The following is a 23,262-nucleotide window of genomic DNA, read 5'->3' as shown; positions in this document are numbered from 1 at the left end:
TGTCATGTGACACCCACCCCACCCCTTGACCCCTTTAACCCCACCCCTTGACCTCTGCCCCCCCCACCGGAAGTCCTGCCCCATGGGGTATTACTTCCAGGGTCAAGGCTGCCACGTGACCGGAAGCAAGGTATGTCATGTGACCCCTCTAACAACTCCTCCCACTGCCCTCTACCAATCAGGATGGGTTTCGCCCCTGTAGGACTTCCCCCCCCCCAAGAGGAGCTTTGACCAATCAGGGCGAGTTCCGGGGCGGGGTGTCCTCTCCGGAAGTGGATCTTGTGACCCCTCTAACAACTCCTCCCCCCCCCTCCCCCACCAATCAGGATGAGTTTCGCCGCTGTAGGACCGCCCAGAGAGGAGCTTTGACCAATCAGGGCGAGTTCCGGGGTGGGGGTGTCCTCTCTGGCAGTGGGTCTTGTGACCCCTCTAACAACTCCTCCCCCCACCCCGCTACCAATCAGGAGGGGTTTTGTTCCGATAGGACCAAGAGGAGATTTGACCAATTAGGATGAGTTCCGGGGGCGGGGTGACCCGTCCGGAAATGATTCGTGTGACCCCTCTAACAACTCCTCCCACCAACCTCTACCAATCAGGCCGGCCTGAGAGCAGATTTGACCAAAATAGGGCAGGTTCTGGGATGGGGTGAACCGCCCAGAAGAGGGGCGTATGACCCCTCTGCCAATCAGAGCGCAGCACCATCACCCCATAAGGCCCAGCGTCGGGCAGAAGAGGCTGTCTTTTACCAAGAGCGCGTGTTTTAGAAATCGTGGAAACATGGACTCCTTCACCACCCCCGTGAGAACTTCGGACTTTGTTTTAGCCCCGAGGGCCTTTGGACTTGTATGGAGAAAGCGCTACATCAGCGAGAGTTCTGAGGAGGACCCTTTGGCCCAGCCGTTGATGGACACACCGGAAACCGACCCCGAAACCCAGCTGCTTGTGAGGCCCCGCGATAAGCGTGATGGCCTCTTGTTGTCCACCCCCCGAGAGGTGGAAGGTGATCACGGCTTGGGGGAGTTACAGGCGGACAAGGTGAATGAAAAAGACGTGGCTCAGGTAAATGAATGTTTAAGAAGTGACGGTTGGGGTGGGGGGGGGGGAAGGGCTAGGAACCAGGGATTGTGTAAATCAAAAACCAAGCAGTGGGGTGCTTACGCTGTTTCTTTTTTGAAAAAAATCTCTCAACAGCTTGATGATGCCTTTCTAGAGGACCTGGAGACTCTGGACAGCGTTGCACCAAGCAGCGAAGATGAACCGGGCCCACCTTGTTTTTGCTCAACGCCGATACAAAATGTTGAAGAGGACTCCGAGGATGACGGCTATGAGGAGTTTAGGAGGAGGCTTGGCATGGAACTGACTGAGCCAGTGCCACGTCGTGAGCGTAACAAAGTCATGCGGACTATTGTACGTGTTGCTGTTTATTCTGTTCTTAATCACTGTCTTAGGGAAAAGCTTTTTGAAGATTGTGAGGGCTGTGTCATAGATGCACCAGGCCAGCGTCACCATGACTGTGTGACTTGGACTTCAGTGGATATAAACTGCAAGCTCCGGGGCCTGTGTGCTGAGCTGTGTTTGGAAAGCTTATTAAACACTGTGATTGCCATAGGTTATGCTATGCAATGTCTGTGCCTAACCCAAGAACATTTAGCACAAGGGGTTACCTTGATAAATGCTGTGCAATTCAGTGGAGACCCTGACCATGTTTTAAAGAAAATGACCAAACCGGAAGATGCCTGCTTGGAGCGTTATATTGACCGTCTGGTCCGCACAAAAAGTTACAGAACCCTGCTTAAGAAAAAGGCTATTTGTAAGAAATCTAAAAGGATTAAGTTAGAAAATGGTGAGGTGCCAAACATGCGATATAAAACTTGGTAGCTGTAAATTAAAAAAAAAAAATCTATTGAAAAGGGCTTTGTGACTATTTGTATTTCTGTTAAAAGGTCTCTGGCCCTTAAGGGAGCTTAAAGTCTTTTTTTCTTTCTTTCTTTTTTTAATGGAGCATCTTGGTTTGTTTTCAAGGAGCTGTATGTCTTTTAAATAAAAAAAAAATTGTTTGTGAGAACCTAGCTCTTGTGTCTTTTGTGTAAGAGAGACTCATTTACAGCAAAAAAAAAAAAAAAAAGCTGAAATGTATGTTGTGGGAAGGGAAAAAAAATCCTAAAAATGTGTTTACAATAAAACAAACAGGGATGGTTCAGACATGTGGTTGAGTACAATAGAACTGACTTATTCTGTTGAACTGAATGGGTTTAACCACCCCCACCCCTTACTGAATAGCCAGGGTGACTGTGATTACTCACCCTGGTTGTCATAGGGTTAATTTGGATGGGGGAGCACCCATAGTAAGGGAGGTGGTCCAAAAAAAAAAAATACAAACAAGTCCAAAGCCATTCATTCATATCTACACAGGGTCCCTCACTTGAAATGGTTACTATAAGAAGGCCCTACAGGGGTGGGGAAAAATAAAATGTATTTGAACTAAAAAAAAAAAAAAAAACTTATACCCAACCCTTCCCCAGATCACAAAAAAGGGAATGCTAGGGAAGGGTGATCCAATCAACCTGCTAACTACTTTGAAACAAAAGAGTTAGGATGGTATAAAAACCTCAGGTAGCTTGGAGACTGTCTCTTTCAACAGAAATTCTCTTGAATTGCTGCTGGACTGCAATTGGAGGTATGTTCTCTGTTATTAACCTTGAAAATATATATTCTATAATGCTATGCTTTGGCCATGCTGTCTGAGTAAATAATGGTGTCTATCTTTTATTACAGTGTGATCTGTTTAGCATGGAACCAGTAACTTTAAGTTGCAGTTCATCACCAGGCCACGGTAAAAACCATTTTAAGTGTAGTTATAACTTAAGTAATAACTTCAGGTATTACTTAGGTTGAATAGGGATTTGGGGCTAATACTAAGTAACATTTTGGCTTGTTTTTTTTAAAAAGCCAAAGGCCCCAAGCACACATGGCTGTGGGGTGGGGAACAGAACAACCAGGGGTCTTTTTAAAAGCATGTGGGGGTTGGTATTGAAAAGTATTTTGTTGCAAACTGTTTTTTAAACTGATGGTAAGGGTGTGTTTATAAAGCTGCTGGGGTTTTGTGTGTGTGAGTGAGAGAGGGGTCTGTGAAAGACCTAGATGCAGGGTTTTAAAAGTGCTTGGTTGCAAACTGATGGTTTGTTTCCAGGTAACAGGGCTTTTTACTGTGCCCAATGTTGTTGTTTTTTTTAAATGGGGGGGGGCATTTGGGGCTAATACTAAGTAACATTTTGGCTTGTTTTTTTTTAAAAAAAAGCCAAAGGCCCCAAGCACACATGGCTGTGGGGGTGGGGGACAGAACAACCAGGGGTCTTTTTAAAAGCATGTGGGGGGGGGGGTATTGAAAAGTATTTTGTTGCAAACTGTTTTAAACTGATGGTAAGGGTGTGTTTATAAAGCTGCTGGGGTTTTGTGTGTGTGTGTGTAAAACATAAGTGGTTTTTAAAAAGTATATGTCTACAAACTGATGGTGATGGTGTGTTTCCAATTAACGGGTTTTTACTTTGCAAATGAGATGTATTTTTAAAAAAAAATAAAATATTCGTGGGGTTGTTTTTAAAGTGGTAGAAATAAACTCAAAACCTGTGTTTGTTGTACAGCCTGAAATGGATTATTTTGTTTTAAAGCTATGGCTTTTTAAATAGAAAAAATACCCTCATGAATATTTTTTTTTTATTTTAAAGTTTACTAGACAGTTTCATGTGTTTTATTAGAATGTTGTTTGCTTTACAGCACGGTCAAAACCTGAGGGGGTAAAAATGCTCAAAAGAAAAAGGAAAGAGACAACTGAAAAGAAAAATTCACCAGTATCCGTGACAGATGGATGGATGAAGCTGGGTAAATATATTTTGCTTATTAGTCTGGTTAATTTATGAGGTTTTGTATTTTAAGTACATACATAGGTGCAGGTGCGAGAGGTGGCAAAGTTACGTTTTTGTAAAATGCTCTTTTTTTCCCCTGCCCCAATCAGTCACGTGCAGCCCCTCTGACAAGGCTGTAGTGAGAGCTACCAGGACATCCCCCCGAGAACCATCAAAGAACCAGGAATCTGCTTTGAGACCTTTAACAGCGCAAAGCAGCACAAGCGTGCAGATGAAGCATCAGGCCAGTCCAAACCTCATTTACATCAAACCCAAGGACAAAACAAAACACTCTGGTAAAAAACGCCCCTGCAAACACAACTCCAGTTCCTCAGCGGCCACCACCGCACCAAGCCCTGAGAAAACTGTGAGCAAAAACGCCCACATTCACAAACCCAGAGCGCGCGCTGTAGCGGCTCTGAATGTGCGCAGAAACACACACATTCACAAACCCGGAGCAGGCGCTCTAGGGGCTGTGAATAAAAAACCAAGGACTGACAAGCCATTCTCCCAAAACCATCAGCTTGTCACAGACCCCCCATATGATAGTATTTGGGGAGAGATTGATGTGTCATTCAGAAAACTGATGGATGTTGTATCCTCGGGGGGTCTAAAACCACGACATTCTAAAAAGATTTGGAAAAAATACGCTTTGTTCAGAAAACTGGTGGAGGCTGAAGCCTCAGGGGTCCTAAAAGAAAGGGGGGCTGGAAAGGGTGGCTCTGATCAGGCCTGTCTAGGTGTGGAAAGGGGTACCTTCAAGGATGCACATCAGCTCACGTGTAAACAAAAGGGTGGACAGCACTTGGGGGATAAACAGATGGCTGCCAAAAAGTTCCAGGCCAGGGTCGCCATAAAAATTTTAAAAAGGGCTAAAGAGGTAATGAGGGAAAAAAAACAAAAAGAGACGCCCCCTACTGGAGGCTCTCAGGCTGGCCTGTCTGAAAATGGGGAGGCAAAATCAGTTTCTGGTTTAGAAAATTCCCCAGCGAGTTCTCTAGATTGTGTCCCATCTACTCCCAATGACCCACAGGGAGGCATCTCAGGGTCTGACTCTCAATTAGTATCTGATGTAGAAGATGCCATTGATGGTTCTGTAGAGGAATCCCCAAGTAACCCTGAAAATGCAGAGGTGTATATGGAGAGAGTGAGAAGTTGGCAACGTGAATTACCTAGATTTGGGGGGTTGGTGTATTGTGAGGAGTTTTGTTTTGTCCATCTTGAGCAAATAAATTCAGCTCAACAGGCTGTTGAAGCCATACATAGAGGGATACAGCTAGTTCTTGATGACATTAATGGTAGGGTAGGCCCTGATGATTACGTACAGCTACGTTTAGAGAGCCGTCGTTTAACTAACCCTTTGTTTTCGGTCAGAAGAACTAGGGATGAGCTGTCCGCTGAGGATTTCTTAAATCAGACCTCAAAGCTGCTTCAGAGCAATAGAGAATTGCATCTCGATGGTACGTTGCGCCTCGTTGTGACAGTTGTAAAAAAATAGGGGTGGGGGCGCTCGAAGAGTTTTAAAGTCTATCCTTAGTAGTCAGATTATTCATAAAAAGAGACAATGCTTAGTAGACCTGACTTACACCGGTACCAATCTATGTTTTGTGGGAGGGCTCTTGGCCGTCATGGCCGGTCATAAACCTACGGATGCAGAATTGTTAGCAGAGGCGAGAAAGTTGCACGAGAAACTGGGGTGGTCAGATCAAAAAAAGGTTATGCTCAGTGATGTAGCAAAGTTTGAACAGCATTTAGGAGTTAACATACAGGTGGTGTTGTATGCGGTGAAAGGTGGCTGGGTTTTTTTTAAAACGGGGGGCCCCGTGTACCCTAAGACTTATTTCATCCTGTTGCACGATGAACATTACTATGGGGTTCTGGATGTGAAAAAGTTGTTCGGAGCAAAAAATTACTGTGAGTTTTGCCACACGGTGTACAGTCACGACCATTCTTGCAGGTATCGTTGCCGTCCCTGCTTGAGCGCAACATGCTCTGACAACGTGGGTGTGCAGCTGAGGTGTCCTAGCTGTAAACTGTATTGTCGTTCCAAAGAGTGTTTAGACAGACATGTCAACTGTGAGTCAAAAAACCAAGTTGAATGCCTGTCTAAAACTTTGTGCGATAAGTGTCAGGCGTACGTGGACAAGCGGCACAGGTGTAAAGGGAGGCGCTGTAAGCAGTGTCAGGGTTTGATCGTTGGAGATGTAGACGTTCACCTCTGTTTTATGGACAGCCTTAGAAAGCCCGAATCATCAGAAAAGTATATTTTTTATGATTTTGAATGCATGCAGGAGACAGGGTTGCACACTCCCAATTATATTTTTGCGATGTCCCTAAAGCCGGAAAAACCTGGGAATTTAAGGGTGACGAATGTCTTTCTATGTTTGTTAAGACCTTTATTGGCAAAGAGTTCCGGGACTACACGTTCCTAGCACACAATTCCAAAGGTTATGATGCGTATTTCTGTGTTAGACAGTTACTGAAGGAAAAGATGTGCATAGAACTGATCACTCAGGGCAGTAAACTAATGTGTGTGGAAGTTAAGGCCCTTGGCATTCGTTTTATAGACTCTTTAAACTTCTTGCCCATGAAGCTTAGCAAGCTCCCACAGGCGATGGGGTTTGAAGGTTGCAAGGGGTATTTTCCACATTTTTTTAACACTTTAGAAAATCAAAATTATGTGGGACCTATGCCCGGTGTGGAGCACTACGGTGTAGAAAGCATGATGCCCAAGGAAAAAGCAGAGTTTCTCGACTGGCATCAAGACCACAGCTCTGAGACTTTTGACCTGCAGAAAGAGCTTGCGTATTACTGCCAGCAGGATGTAAAAATTTTGAGACAGGCTTGTATCCTATACAGAAAAGAAATTATGAATATGACGGAGAAGGTCGATCTAGTAGAGAGAGAACCCGGTAAATTCACTGAGATAAAACTGTGTATAGATCCGTTCCGGTACATAACGCTGGCATCCGTCTGCATGGCTATGTACAGGTTTATGTTTTTGGAGCCTAACACGGTAGCTCTTCTCCCTCCAGACAACTATCACAGACAGAAAAAGAGATATTCGACCCCATCTATCCAGTGGCTGTTGTATATCTCTCAAAAAGAACATATACAAATACGGCACGTTTTACAGGGTGGGGAACTACAGGTAGGCCCCTACTTTTTAGACGGTTATGCCAATATTGACGGGGTACACACAGCCTTTGAGTTTAATGGGTGTTTTTTTCACGGCTGTGTCGCCTGTCATTGTGAAAAAGCACAAAACCCTATGATGGGTACAACTTTTGGGTTTCTTTATTACAAGACGCAGCTCAAGACCGACTATCTAAAACGGCTTGGTTTTGTAGTGAGGACTCTTTAGGAGCACGAGTGAGTGGTGATGAAAGAAACAGACAGGGAGCTTGCGAGCTTTTTAAACCGAGCCCAGTTACCCCAGCCTCTCATGCCTAGGGATGCTCTTTTTGGGGGGAGGACGAACGCCATCCGTCTATATTATAAACCTAAGCACGGGGAAGAAATCCACTATTATGATTTTACCAGCTTGTACCCTTTTGTAAACAAAACGAAAGACTACCCTATCGGGCACCCCGATATAGTTTATGACAAATTTGGACCCCTTGCAAATTATTTTGGAATTGCAAAAGTTAAAGTGTACCCCCCACGAGGCCTCTTTTTCCCATTGTTACCTGTCAGAGTGGGCGGCAAGCTTATGTTCCCGCTATGCCGAACCTGCGCGGAAACCGTGCAGCGGGAGACGTGCACCCACACTGACGAGGAGAGGGCCATCCTGGGGACTTGGTGCACTGTGGAATTGAACGCAGCCATAGCGAAGGGGTACGTGGTGGCTAAAATCTATGAAATCTGGCATTTTAATGAAAAATCTGATAAACTCTTTTCGGAGTACATAAAATTACACCTCCGCCAGAAACAAGAGGCTTCAGGGTATCCCAGCTGGTGCACAGACGAAGACAAACAAAATAAGTATGTTAACGATTTCTACCAGAAAGAAGGCGTGCTTTTATGCCGACACGAGATCAGGCTAAACCCCGCTAAACGCCAAATTGCTAAACTGTTTTTAAATTCTCTGTGGGGTAAATTCGGCCAAAGAACCAACCTACCCAATACCAGCATCGTGAGAGACCCCGACGAACTCTTTCAGTACCTATTTTCCCCCAACTACGAGGTTTCATCCTGTGAGTTTATCGACGATGAAACAGCGTGCGTATCTTGGAAGCACGCAAAAGACCGTTATTCTGTCTCTGGCAATACCAATGTTTTCATAGCCTGTTTCACCACCGCTTATGCCCGCTTAGAACTATACAACCTCCTAGACGGATTGCAAGAGCGGTGCCTGTATCACGACACTGACTCTGTGATATTTGTGAAAAGGGAGGGGGCCTGGAATCCCCCTCTGGGGGATTATTTAGGGGACCTCACGAGCGAGATCCCACCAGATCAACACATCACCGAGTTTGTGTCGGCAGGCCCAAAAACATACGGGTACAAACTGTCGGGAGGAAAGGCTTGTATGAAGGTCAAAGGTATTACTCTGAACGTAGCAAACTGTGAAAAGATCAACTTTGACAGTTTGAAAGATCTATTCCTGGACTACTGCACGGGTCTGCGAGAGAAGCCCTCAAAAAAGATAGAGGTGCAGCAACCCTCTATTGTAAGAAACAAAAATCAGTGGCAAATAGAGACAAAAACCCTTAAAAAAACACAGAAAGTCGTTTACAACAAGAGGGTCCTAGGAGAAGGGTTTAAAACCCTGCCCTACGGTTTTTGAAAAATGGATACGAGGTGGAGACACCCCTTTTCTGCAATTCTCACGGGGCCTAGCAACTGCGGGAAAAGTTACTTTATAAAAAATGTATTGGATAATGCCAAACAAACATTGTCTGTTACGCCTGAGAATATTGTGTGGTGTTACAGTTGTTGGCAACCCTTGTATAAAGAACTGCTCTGTAAATACCCCTTTATCAATTTTGTGGAGGGTCTGCCTGATGCTTTTGACGATGACCGTTTGTTTCCTACCAATAAAGTGAACATGATTATCATAGACGATCTGATGAACTCCGCTTGTGAAAGCGATGAAATCAAGAAAGCCTTTACCAAGTACGTGCATCACAGGAACCTGAGCATTATGTATATAGTTCAGAACGTATTTTGCCAGGGAAAAAAGAGTCGCACTATTAACCTAAACACAAAATACATGGTTCTGTTCAAAAACCCCAGGGACAGATTACAAATTGCTACACTCGCTCGGCAAATGTACCCCGGCAAAGCTCAGTTCTTTCTAGAAGCTTTTGAGGATGCTACCAAAAGGCCTTATGGCTACCTGGTGGTGGATTTAAATGCTTCCACACCAGAAGCTTATAGGCTAAGAACTGGTCTTTTCCCTCCAGACTGGCCGGCAGTTTATACTTTAAAAAGAACAACAGCCCTGTATAAAAAGAGATGAATTATTGGCAGGTCCCTTTTTAGCAGCCGGGGTTGCTGACTGAAAACATGTCTAGCTGCGTGAAAAGAAACCTGGGCCTTTTAAAATTACTTAGCAAATCGTCCCCACAGCAAAGGAGGGCTATACTGTGCTCGGCCTCTGACGATCTAGTAGCAGCCATCTCAGAAATAGCGCTCAACACCTTAAAAGGAAACATACCTTTAACACCGAAGCAAGTGCGTGTGCTGAAAAAGAAACACACGCTTATAAAAACTTTGTGTAATAAAAGGGTTTCACTTAAAAGAAAGAAGCGTCTGGTGAAGCAGTCTGGGGGGTTTATAGGACCCCTGTTAAGTTTTGCTATCCCTCTGATAACGGGGCTTTTAACTAATCGATAATGGAGTATGCAGAAAAAATGTACCTGGTGCCCAGCCGGCAGTTGGAGCAATTAAGTGCTCCCCCTCCGGCAGAGGAAAATATCAGAACGACTGCAACTCGCTTACTGGATGCTGAAATGAAATCTGTTCTTCAAAGAACTGACTTAGGTGAATATGAAAAGGCTAAACTTTACAGCACCGTGCTTCAAAGGTACCTAACGTACGTGAAGCAGAGCGATGTGGACAAAGGAAAACTAAGTCTGTTTCTACCAGAACAGGAACAGAGTGTGACTGCCAAACCCTCCGAAACACCAAAGACCTCAGACTCTGTTGCTCAGGAGGTGTTGGATAACGTGAATAAGCGTTATAAGAAAAATGCATCAGTATTGCTAAATAAGCTGGGCCAAGATAAAAACATTTCTTCATGGACCGATAAAGGGTCTTTTGTGTACAAAGGCTCTGTGGTTAATGGTTCTAACATGCTCGACTTAGTCAGGGCCGTCACCCAGACGCGCTCTGTTCCTAGCAGACATGTACCTAAAGGATGGGATGTGTTTATGAATGCCATGGCGGAACTGAACATGCCATCTTCCATCATGGGCAACGCGACCAACAGAGATCTTTTGGAACGCCTCAAGGCCTCAATCGCCGACACCGGTGTGGACCAAGAAACAGTGACCCCTTTTTTGCCATCTAAAAAACGAAAATTGGCTAAAAGAGCCGAATGGCTCAGTTTGTGATCTTTTTCACGTTCTATTTTTTTTTTAAAACTGGTAATGTTTTGCTTTAAATAAAACATTTCTGAATTGGGTCATTGTGTTTTGTTTTTTTTTAAAAAAAACCACGCCAAACATCGATTGTCTTTAAACTCCCCACCTGGGGTGCTTTATTGGGTAACATGACTATGAAAATCGTTGCAAGATACGCATGTCTGGGCTTGTTGAAACATGCTTTGAGCAAGGCTAGGCATGGCCAAGTATTTAAATTTATTTTTTACAAAATTCATCACCATCCGGTCGTTTTGCACTAAGTCATTAGAATACAATTTTAAAATCCAGTCAAAAGATAAACCCTTGCTACGATGGTGTAAGAAAAACACGCAGTGATAGCCGCAGGCAACGGAGCTGGGGTCTTGTAATTGTCTGTTGTGAAACACAATGTCTGTGGCATTTTTGTTTAAAAATTTCATAATGCTTTTAGGAAAGAACACACTGTTCGGGGGATGCCCGTATGAGTCAAAAAACTCTCCAAGGTTACGCTCCACCAGATACACGGCAAGCCAGTGTTCACCCGGTCGGCTGTGTGGATGTGTGTTGACCACCAAACCTAGGGGTCTCTGAGACAGCTTGCCGCCAGGGAGCCAATCGCAGGGAAACACGTCTAAGAAATTCTTTTTCGTGTAAGGGTCTGTTGATAAGACACGTGAGAGCTGCACGGTGTCCATGTTCACATGTAGTCAAACAGAACATTTCTCCTCTGATTTATCTCTATGACGTTGTCAAAAACCCCATACACGATCATATTGACGGTAATGGTTAAAGCCTTCCCAAAACGAATTTCTGCTCTCAGGTTCCCGGTTTTAATCAGGGAATAGTGATCGGCGCATTCCTGGTCGGGGGACAGGTCAAAGGCAAACATGGTGTAACCCTGTGCAAACTCCTCACGGTCGATTAACAGAGAACGATCTTTCATGTGTTTACCGGCCGTCTGTACCAGATTCATGTATTCTCTCACGCAGCGTCCTGCCTCGAAGTCTGGTTGCAGAGGCTTGGTCGGTATCTGCTCACCATCCACATACAAGGCCACAAAATTAATATCGTAATGCTTAAAATGAAAGGGATTTTTAGCGTAACTTCCGCTAAAGGCATCGTTATCCACGAACCCCAGGACAAGCATTTTGGGCAACTGTCCCAAGAACAGGTTCTCCTGGTTACTGACCCTGCTGCCCGCAGGGATGCTAAACACTTTCATTCCCACACGGTCCACGGGGTATTTGGCATTAGCGGTAAGCAGGGCCTCGGCGTGCCCCAGACGAACGCTCGGGGCCACACGTACTTTCTTCACAAAAAGGGATGCTGATAGAATGCGCAGTTTAAAGCCTTCGGTTCTGCTGCCCATTAAACAGAAAGGATCTTTACTGCGCGTCAGTTTAATTTTCACATCCACTCCGTTCAACAATAGTTTTTCTTGAAAAAACAGGTCGCTGTGTAGATGACCCAGAAGCTCTACTGTTCTGCTTTGAGCGGTCAGCTTTGCACGCCTCACAAACCCTAGATTCTCGCCATCCAAGTCTGTGTCTTCCTGTTGTCCGGCAGTGTCTTTGTAAAAGAGGCCAGCGGAAAATTGCGTGGCGAGGGTGTCGTTGCTGTAATTGAGCACCGATTCTATAAAGGCCCTGTACGGGTAACAGTTGTTGTTTTGGCTTACAAGACGGTCTCCGAGCGTGACATCCAGCTGACTAAAAATAGAGGCCACTGGGTAATTCACCAGGCCCACCTCGGCACCCGCGTTGAGTTCAGTTCCGTCTCCTTTTACAATCTTGCAACACAGGTACAGCAGTGTGTTGTTTAAATCCATATAATCTACGCCATTCCCTGCTATAAAGAAGTCAATGGGGGCAGACTCCGTAACGGCCGACAGAGGTGGCACCTCGATGTAGATGCTTTTCTCAATGCTGGTCTGCGTAGGGGCTATTTGGAACAAGTCTAGTTCGGATTTGGTGCATTCTTCAGACCCGCAGTGAACGAAAGCCATGTTGATTAAAATATATCTCTCGTATCAGCCGGCGAGTGTTTCCTCTTTCGCCCAGGCTTCCTCTTGGACTTTCGCTTATGGCCGACCCTGCGGGTCAAAGCCCTTCTTTTAAAGGGTTTCGGGGGACCTGCGCGTCGTGGGTATGACGCATTTCTCTTTCTCTTCTTCCTCCTTTTAATGTACATCAGCCCCGATCCTTCCTGTGAAGCTGTGTTCCCCACCTTCTGGACGAGTTACATCCGAGAGTGCTGAAGGAATTGGCGGCTGTGATTGCAGAGCCCTTGGCCATTATCTTTGAAAACTCGTGGCGAACGGGGGAAGTCCCGGATGACTGGAAAAAGGCTAATGTAGTGCCAATCTTTAAAAAAGGGAAGAAGGAGGATCCTGGGAACTACAGGCCGGTCAGCCTCACCTCAGTCCCTGGAAAAATCATGGAGCAGGTCCTCAAAGAATCAATCCTGAAGCACTTACATGAGAGGAAAGTGATCAGGAACAGTCAGCATGGATTCACCAAGGGAAGGTCATGCCTGACTAATCTAATCGCCTTTTATGATGAGATTACTGGTTCTGTGGATGAAGGGAAAGCAGTGGATGTATTGTTTCTTGACTTTAGCAAAGCTTTTGACACGGTCTCCCACAGTATTCTTGTCAGCAAGTTAAAGAAGTATGGGCTGGATGAATGCACTATAAGGTGGGTAGAAAGCTGGCTAGATTGTCGGGCTCAACGGGTAGTGATAAATGGCTCCATGTCTAGTTGGCAGTCGGTGTCAAGTGGAGTGCCCCAGGGGTCGGTCCTGGGGCCGGTTTTGTTCAATATCTTCATAAATGATCTGGAGGATGGTGTGGATTGCACTCTCAGCAAATTTGCAGATGATACTAAACTGGGAGGAGTGGTAGATACGCTGGAGGGGAGGGATAGGATACAGAAGGACCTAGACAAATTGGAGGATTGGGCCAAAAGAAATCTGATGAGGTTAAATAAGGATAAGTGCAGGGTCCTGCACTTAGGATGGAAGAATCCAATGCACCGCTACAGACTAGGGACCGAATGGCTAGGCAGCAGTTCTGCGGAAAAGGACCTAGGGGTGACAGTGGACGAGAAGCTGGATATGAGTCAACAGTGTGCCCTTGTTGCCAAGAAGGCCAATGGCATTTTGGGATGTATAAGTAGGGGCATAGCCAGCAGATCGAGGGATGTGATCGTTCCCCTCTATTCGACACTGGTGAGGCCTCATCTGGAGTACTGTGTCCAGTTTTGGGCCCCACACTACAAGAAGGATGTGGATAAATTGGAGAGAGTCCAGCGAAGGGCAACAAAAATGATTAGGGGTCTAGAGCACATGACTTATGAGGAGAGGCTGAGGGAGCTGGGATTGTTTAGTCTGCAGAAGAGAAGAATGAGGGGGGATTTGATAGCTGCTTTCAACTACCTGAAAGGGGGTTCCAAAGAGGATGGCTCTAGACTGTTCTCAATGGTAGCAGATGACAGAACGAGGAGTAATGGTCTCAAGTTGCAATGGGGGAGGTTTAGATTGGATATTAGGAAAAACTTTTTCACTAAGAGGGTGGTGAAACACTGGAATGCGTTACCTAGGGAGGTGGTAGAATCTCCTTCCTTAGAGGTTTTTAAGGTCAGGCTTGACAAAGCCCTGGCTGGGATGATTTAACTGGGAATTGGTCCTGCTTCGAGCAGGGGGTTGGACTAGATGACCTTCTGGGGTCCCTTCCAACCCTGATAGTCTATGATTCTATGATTCTCCAGAACAGTGCGGGAGACGTGACCTACCACGTCTTTAGCTATGTTTTGAGCGGCGTTTTTTACGTGGGGTTTAATAATCTCTAGCCCCCTCCTCAAAAGCGGTACGGCTTTTCGAAAGAGGCTACGGAATATTCCACCCACGCCTGCCCCATACATCACGGGGGCCCCATGATATCCGGGAAGGGCATATCCCGCCTGGGCTTTGTAATAGTTTCTGTAGACATTGGGGTCGCCGTAATTTTTTTGGGATCGCCATAATACTGTTTTGCTTTTTTAGAAAACTCGCTCTCTCTGGGGGCGCAGGTGTAGCTTGATGATCACCTTGCCAAAGCGAAATGAGACGCTTTTGTTCTGATCTGTCTTTATTTCAATGGTAATTGTGTCGATGTGGTGTTTACTGATAGGGACGTAATGAGGTTTATCGTAGGTGATGGTGACAAACTCGTTGTTCCTTCCTTGGACGGGGACACAACGTAACAGGGGAACAGAAAAATCCCCCACAAACTGATGTTCTACGATATTCGTTTACAGATACAAGGAATTAAAACCCCCTGTAATGTCTGCCGAGAAAGGGAATTTTTGGACGCTGTGTTTGGGGCCCAAGCCCAGAATGTTAGCTAGCTCCCCGCTGGTAGAAAACATATAAGTAAAAGCGGCGGATTTAAGTCTAATTTTTCTACCCACAGGGTCATAGTTCATGACCATCTCAGGCGGTCCGGGGTGACGAGCTATGATACTGTTCATATGATCCAGTAATTCGGGTATGGACGCGTAATAACCTCGTCGTAGGATGAAACTCCATGCCATATCTCCAAAGGTGACTTCAAAAGGGGTGTCTTCGTTGATAGTGTTCCAGCTGTGCGGGTATTGTATTTCCACTAACCCCACCTCCCAGGCACCCCGGAGATCCAAGGGCTTAATTAGCCGTATTGTAAAGTTCGAGCTGGTGTTTTGGGGAAAAACAGCAGCGCTGGCGTTGCTGGGCAAAGTAATGTAAAACCCGCCGTCGCTCATCTTCTCTGACTTTGCGGGGAGGAATAACTTTTGTTTGTTTGTTGTTTGCGTCTAAATGTCACAGAGTTGAGAAGGTTTCACCCAGCTGTTAAACTTATCAGGCCACCCCAACCATTTTACCAGTAGTTGCTTTTTTCTCCCTTTTCCTTTCTCCGCTAGAACTTTTTCAACCCTGTAAATCCTGTCTCGTTTGGGGTTTACTTTTTGTAATTCTTCAGGGTAAAAAGATCCAGTAACTGTCTCACCCTCGTAGTCTTTTAATCGGTATACAGGTCTGTGACCCCTGGTTAAGGCTTCATCCACTATGAATATCTCATCGGTAAATGTCTGTTCATAACCTTTTTCAAAAGCTCCTTTGGTTTTAGATAGTCTCACGTGGTCGCCTTTTCGAAAAGGGGCAACAACCGGTTTTATTTTAAAATCATCTCCATAAACCATTTTCCATACCTTCAGAGAATTTGAAGGGTTAACATCAGCGGGTCTGGTATGTATAGTTCTGTGAAAGCTCTGGTTGTAACTCTTTATAAAGTCAGGTAACACATCGATGTAGCGAAAGGTGTTATGGGCTGTAAAATATCTCCACATCCTAGTTTTTAAAGTTCTGTTAAACCACTCCACAACCCCTGCTTTGACTTCATTATTAGTAACAAAATGGTGAATGCCATGCCGTTTTAACAATCTGCTTAAGGGTTTGTTTAAAAATTCTTTCCCCCGATCGGTTTGTAATTTTTGAGGCACACGCCCTTCGCTAAAAATAGCTTTAAAGGCCTTGCATACCTCACCACTCGTCTTGTCCCTTAGGCCTAAGGCCCAGGCATATTTGGATAGAATGTCTACCACTGTTAAGATGTACTTAAAATTGCTGTTCTGTTTGGAGAACTGGTGCATATCCACCAAATCTGCCTGCCATTGCGCATCCACATCTGAAACAATGGTCTTGTTTCTTTTAAAATGTATTCGAGCCGGTTTGTGTAAAGTATAAGCATCCTGGTCTGAAAGCCAAGCTGTTACTTGTCTTCTATTTAAAGTTTTACTATGCTTTTTGGCCACTTGAAAAAGAGGGTTCACCCCGCCAAAGCTCCCAACTTCCCCGGGGGTGTAATATATTTTCTTTAACAGAGCCGCCTGTGGAGACATGACTGTTACTGGTACCATCTTTTACTAACACAAGTGTGGGTGGGGGACAACATTCATATTAACACGTTTAAATAAGTTTTATTAATCGCCTGGTTTAACACAACCTTTTACAACCATCTGTAAAAATGGACGCCATGACTCCTAACATGAGGGTGTCTGTGCTGGTTCATTCTTCCATTTTGTCCTTTTCCTCTTGAGATCTGTGTCTCAGACATGAGCAAAAACAGCTGACGCACGATACATTTACTCCCACAGGGCTACCGATGTGTAAGTTCTCAAAGGCCTTCAGAAAGGCATCATCGAGCTGTTGAGATGGTCAGGGTCTCCACTGAATTGCACAGCATTTATCAAGGTAACCCCTTGTGCTAAATGTTCTTGGGTTAGGCACAGACATTGCATAGCATAACCTATGGCAATCACAGTGTTTAATAAGCTTTCCAAACACAGCTCAGCACACAGGCCCCGGAGCTTGCAGTTTATATCCACTGAAGTCCAAGTCACACAGTCATGGTGACGCTGGCCTGGTGCATCTATGACACAGCCCTCACAATCTTCAAAAAGCTTTTCCCTAAGACAGTGATTAAGAACAGAATAAACAGCAACACGTACAATAGTCCTCATGACTTTGTTACGCTCACGACGTGGCACTGGCTCAGTCAGTTCCATGCCAAGCCTCCTCCTAAACTCCTCATAGCCGTCATCCTCGGAGTCCTCTTCAACATTTTGTATCGGCGTTGAGCAAAAACAAGGTGGGCCCGGTTCATCTTCGCTGCTTGGTGCAACGCTGTCCAGAGTCTCCAGGTCCTCTAGAAAGGCATCATCAAGCTGTTGAGAGATTTTTTTCAAAAAAGAAACAGCGTAAGCACCCCACTGCTTGGTTTTTGATTTACACAATCCCTGGTTCCTAGCCCTTCCCCCCCCCCCCACCCCAACCGTCACTTCTTAAACATTCATTTACCTGAGCCACGTCTTTTTCATTCACCTTGTCCGCCTGTAACTCCCCCAAGCCGTGATCACCTTCCACCTCTCGGGGGGTGGACAACAAGAGGCCATCACGCTTATCGCGGGGCCTCACAAGCAGCTGGGTTTCGGGGTCGGTTTCCGGTGTGTCCATCAACGGCTGGGCCAAAGGGTCCTCCTCAGAACTCTCGCTGATGTAGCGCTTTCTCCATACAAGTCCAAAGGCCCTCGGGGCTAAAACAAAGTCCGAAGTTCTCACGGGGGTGGTGAAGGAGTCCATGTTTCCACGATTTCTAAAACACGCGCTCTTGGTAAAAGACAGCCTCTTCTGCCCGACGCTGGGCCTTATGGGGTGATGGTGCTGCTCTCTGATTGGCAGAGGGGTCATACGCCCCTCTTCTGGGCGGTTCACCCCATCCCAGAACCTGCCCTATTTTGGTCAAATCTGCTCTCGGGCCGGCCTGATTGGTAGAGGTTGGTGGGAGGAGTTGTTAGAGGGGTCACACGAATCATTTCCGGACGGGTCACCCCGCCCCCGGAACTCATCCTAATTGGTCAAATCTCCTCTTGGTCCTATCGGAACAAAACCCCTCCTGATTGGTAGCGGGGTGGGGGGAGGAGTTGTTAGAGGGGTCACAAGACCCACTGCCAGAGAGGACACCCCCACCCCGGAACTCGCCCTGATTGGTCAAAGCTCCTCTCTGGGCGGTCCTACGGGGCGAAACTCATCCTGACTGGTGGGGGGGGGGGAGGAGTTGTTAGAGGGGTCACAAGATCCACTTCCGGAGAGGACACCCCGCCCTGGAACTCGCCCTGATTGGTCAAAGCTCCTCTTGGGGGGGGGGAAGTCCTACAGGGGCGAAACCCATCCTGATTGGTAGAGGGCAGTGGGAGGAGTTGTTAGAGGGGTCACATGACATACCTTGCTTCCGGTCACGTGGCAGCCTTGACCCTGGAAATAATATCCCATGGGGCAGGACTTCCGATGGGGGGGGCAGAGGTCAAGGGGTGGGGTTAAAGGGGTCAAGGGGTGGGGTGGGTGTCACATGACACACCTTGCTTCTGGTCACGTGGCAGCCTTGACCCCGGAAGTAATAACCCACGGGGCGGGACTTCCGGTGGGTGGGGCTTAGAGGTCAAGGGGCGGGGCTGAGGGGTCAAGGGGCGGGGCCAGGGTTTGATTGATGGTAGGGCCCTTATACTACTGACAGGAGCCAGTGCTGCAGCATGAGTGTGGGATGGGCTCACGCTCTAACCCCACCTCTCCACAGGGCCTCTGCACTAGTGCAGGAATAGGATTGCAATTCCAGGACAGAGGTTGCTGCTGCAGGTGTTCAATACCCCCTTGGTCATCACCTGCCCCCGTTGAAAATCCTGGCTCCACCACTGGTTATGGGACTTCTGCCAGAGATTCTCAGCTGCATGAATATAGGAGCAAATGTTGGGGATGAATTAAGGTCTGGTAGAGTGGATCTTGTGATGGGAGAGAAGGGCAAAAGATCCAAAGATAGGAGAGAATCAACAGTCTTGTCAACTGAAGAGAGACAACTGAGAGCAGAAAAGAAGTTATGGATACTGATGGACTGGAAATCATGGAAGGACCAGGTGGCCAGGTGAGAGAGAGCAGACAGATGGGGAAGATGAGAGAGTCTAGGTGGTGGTCAGAGAAGGGGAGCTCAGTGGTGAATAGATCAGAAAGAGAGCAGTATTTGAGGAAGACCAGATTTTGAAGGTGACCATTTTGATTAATCGATTTGTTGATCCAGGGGTTGAGATCAACTGACTTAATTTTAAATTAAATTCTTTCCTGCCTCTTGGGAAATGTTTTTCTTTTTGCATCACTTCCCCAGTCTCTCTTCTGAATAGAAGGAAAGAGGTCATCTGTATATTTGGAAATATTACTATTATGAGATAGATATACACAGTATTTTAACCGTAAAATGACTGTTTTTTTTTAAAAAATTCTGGTACAATTTTGGCTCTGGATACTGGGAATTAATATGCCAAATTTTAGCTGGGAGCAAATTCTTTGGCTTGTATTATAAACTGAAATAAAGCATTGAAGGACATTCCACGACAAATGATTGTACCAAGAATTTCCTCTTCAAAATCCAACACCACTGCCATAGCAGGAAAGAGGGGAGGGAAAACCCTCAAGCCCTACAGAAATATGAAGAAAAACGATAACAGGAAAGTAGTGAAAAGGAAAAATACTTCCTAACTATGCTGTGGAATCTCTTTCTCTCTCTCCCCACCCATCGATTATTAATCCTTCTTCTCCTATTCCCCCAGACCCGTCTTCCAAAGGAAGCAACGTGCATATTATGTGTTCTGGAGATGGATCAGGAGTGAAATGCAACAGCAGAAAGAACTATGAATATCTGACACACACAGCTTACATCTGATAGCTGGCCACCTAACAGCCAGACATGTTTTGTGTGTGATGGTTGGAGTGGGGTAGATCATTCTCAGATGGTCATGGAAAGAGAGAGCAGAAATAGGGTGCTTGTCTCTAACAATGCCTCTAACAACATGGTTGGTGTGAGTGATACACATGAAGCGATTTTTACTTGAATACTGAATACTTTTATAAATACAGGCCTCCCCAACATCTAAAAACTGTCTTATTATGGAAATATGCCTCCAGTGTTTTTGTAGAGGCAGACTGAATTTAGTAGTTAGTTACATGGTTGTTTTCCCAGTATAGTAGGATCAGTTCAGGTTTGTTTGCTCCCCCCTGCTCCCCTCCCCCCACTTCTTTCTACATACTCCATTAAGGATAAAAGATATTAGATTTCAAGAAAAGACATATGGGAAAATTGAGAAACAGTGAGCATGGTTCACTGGAGCATCCTAACAGCGTTCGTACTGAAATGGATGTGCAACCCTCTACAATTCTACTGTCAAAGGAAACTGTGAGGAACAAAAAATAGACAGTGTTGTATCAAGAGTGATCTTCACAATGATAAAAAATGTACTCAAAATGGAGGAATTGGGTGTATGGGAAGGGAAGTTTAGGTGGCAGAATGACAACAAGAAAATATAGTCAATTAGTGCCCGATTCTACTTTCTGTTAGATAAATGCCTGCACCCGTTCACTTCAGTGACACCAAAAAAATATGAGCAATATCAGATCCTTAAAATTTTAAGTGTATAAATATGGAGAAGTAGAAAGTGTTCTGCTTACTAAAGGACAAAAAACCCAATGTGTTAACAAAAATACCTTTCTTATTTTGACAGCACCTAGAGGCCTCAACCAACATCAGGCTCCTGTTGTTCTGGGATGGTACAAACACACAGTAAGAGACAATTCCTGCACTGAAGTGCTAACAATCTAAATAGGCAAGACAGACAAATGGTGAGAAGGGAAACAGAGATGAAGTGACTTGCCCAAAGTTACACAGCAGGTCAGTGGCAAAACCAGGAATAGACCTCTGGTCTCCTCACACTCAGGAAGTACTTTACCCATTGGCCCATGCTGCCTTTTTGTAAAGGTAGAAAGTAAAAGCTTGGGAACAATAGATGAAGAGGGAGAGGACAACAACAATGATTATAAAATGGCTGAGCTTCTTTTTTAACAGGAAAAATAGAAAAAAAGGGAGATGGATAATTAGGACAAACTTGTCAATGTCAACATTCTCCCACTCTTTAAAAGTTGTAAACACCTAGGAGGGAGGAGAGTGTATTTATTGCACTCCAAAATCTAAAACCATTGGGATGAAAATGAGCAAAGTAAAATTCAGGTTGAATATCAGGAGGCTATGAAATGATTTCCCAAAGGAAATGGTGAAACTGTCTGGACTGGATAAAAGCCTGATAGAAAACAATTCTGCACTGGCAGGATGAGAGGGACTGGGTGAACCAATAGCGCTTTTCCATCGCTAGGGTTATGTCATAATCCCCCTGAAGTCAACAGCAAAATTTCCATTCACTTCAATTTCTGTGATTCCACTGCCTTCAGAAATGGTAGACTAATCGTGCTGGGTAATGCTAATAAGTCTGTTCCAGAGTCAGTCTCTTTTGCAGCCACAATCTCCTATGAAGTCTGTTTCCTAAAATATACCTAGCCTGTACAGGAAGTCTTGCTTCAGAAGGATGACTTTGACACAACTACCTGGGTTTATGTTTATGATGATAAGGCTCCTTCCAATGATGTATGCTTTTATAGACTGAATACAGGATTTCATTTTCATTTCTGGCTTGAGACATGAATAAAGTACTATTGACAACATGGATTTTTCCCTTTCAAATCCTCTACTGATTAAGAGAACAAAGTCAGAATTGAGTATAGAGTCCTTGTCCCCTCCCCATCCCAAATAATGAAGAGAGAGAATCATAATGGCTTCTGTGCCTGTGGGCCTCGGGGCATTTAACCAAACATAACTAAAACCATTAAAAGAAAAAAGGCAGCATGGTTCAGTAAATTTTACAATTGGTGAAGGAACTGAAGGAAGAAGTACAATGACCCCTGACATTCAAGAAACAACACAATCACCCAAAAACTAATTATTCAATGAGAAACTTCAATGATATTTTTCATCATTAGCAGAGTGTTATGGGTGATATGAATAAAGATCATGATGTGCTTTCAATACTTGGAAAAATGGAAACCGAGCTAAATAGTTGCCAAGCTGCGGGTATGATTTTACATCATTCCATTTCCACAATCAATGGATTTGGAGACAAATCCTTGTGTCCTCCACATCTTGGTAATATGACACTGCAGTAGAACATTTCATTTTTCAGAAGCTATAATGACGGTCCTGACCTCCTGTGGTCACACGTCATAAAGATTCTATGGCCATTTTCATTGGCGTGTTTGTCATAATGTACTGACAAATTCCAATTTGGATAACTGTATTCTGCCTGCATAAATGCCCCAAGTAGTTTTAACTGGATAAGATTTTTTTTTTTTACTTCCTAAAGTGTTTTGAAGTTGTGCTATGTATAGTTAAACAGTTACTGTGTTCCACTCAGGATGTGGCTGCATTTCAGTGGTGAGTGCAATGAGACTTGTATAGCCCTTTATCTATCTTTCAGAAGTATAATAAAGCTTAATAAACATGTTTAATGTGCTCTGAGGTCATCAGGTGAAAATACTATATAAATAATATTTAGCACTTTCAGTGTATAGTACTTTATAATTTTAAAGTGCTGTACAAGCATTTAATTAGCTGGAAAGTGCCACCTTACTAATAAATACAAAATATTATTATTGTTATGTAATTGTCCTTTGGATCACTGATCCCGATAATGGGGATGACATGAACATTTTCCCTCCCCCCCCAGCTTGTTTTAATCTTGTAAATTAATCTTCTGTGTATTTCCTCCTAAAGCTGATGGATTGCATTTCTCAAGAAGAATGTGTGAGAAGGAACAGAATGCCAGAGTCAGCTATCATGTATTTTATTGTAAGCTTTAAATAATATTAACTAGCAACAACACTCAGCATAGAGATCAACTCTACAATGGTCTCATTCCAAGTCTACACAAATGAGTTATTTTGGCTGTTGCAGCATGTGATGTCTGTGGTGTTGGCCTACCCACTTGTGCTGAACAAGAGACTATGTTTATTTTTGTATATGTCACAACACTCTTTTCATATAGGGTAGAAAGGTGACAACTGGACAGAACAGTCAACTAATTTTGTAAGAGTTAGGAATTATTGTGCCTTTTACTCCCTTCACTACCAGCAACAGTCCCCAGTCTTTAGGGACCTCCACTACCATCAGTTTCCTTCATACAAGTTGTTTAAATACTGTTATTCTTAAGCCTCAGCTTGTAAACACCGCCTGCATTGTTAGTCTCCTCTTTAAAGAGATTTTGATCTCTTCATAGTTTAATGGTGCATTAGGGAATTTTTTTTCTTCCTTCCTGTTGAATGTAATGGGAGCTGCAGGTATGAGATCAGGCCCA

The sequence above is a fragment of the Natator depressus genome, chromosome 1 (genome assembly GCF_965152275.1).
Source record: "Natator depressus isolate rNatDep1 chromosome 1, rNatDep2.hap1, whole genome shotgun sequence".
Taxonomy (NCBI): domain Eukaryota; kingdom Metazoa; phylum Chordata; order Testudines; family Cheloniidae; genus Natator; species Natator depressus.
Note: the sequence above shows the minus strand (reverse complement) of the source record.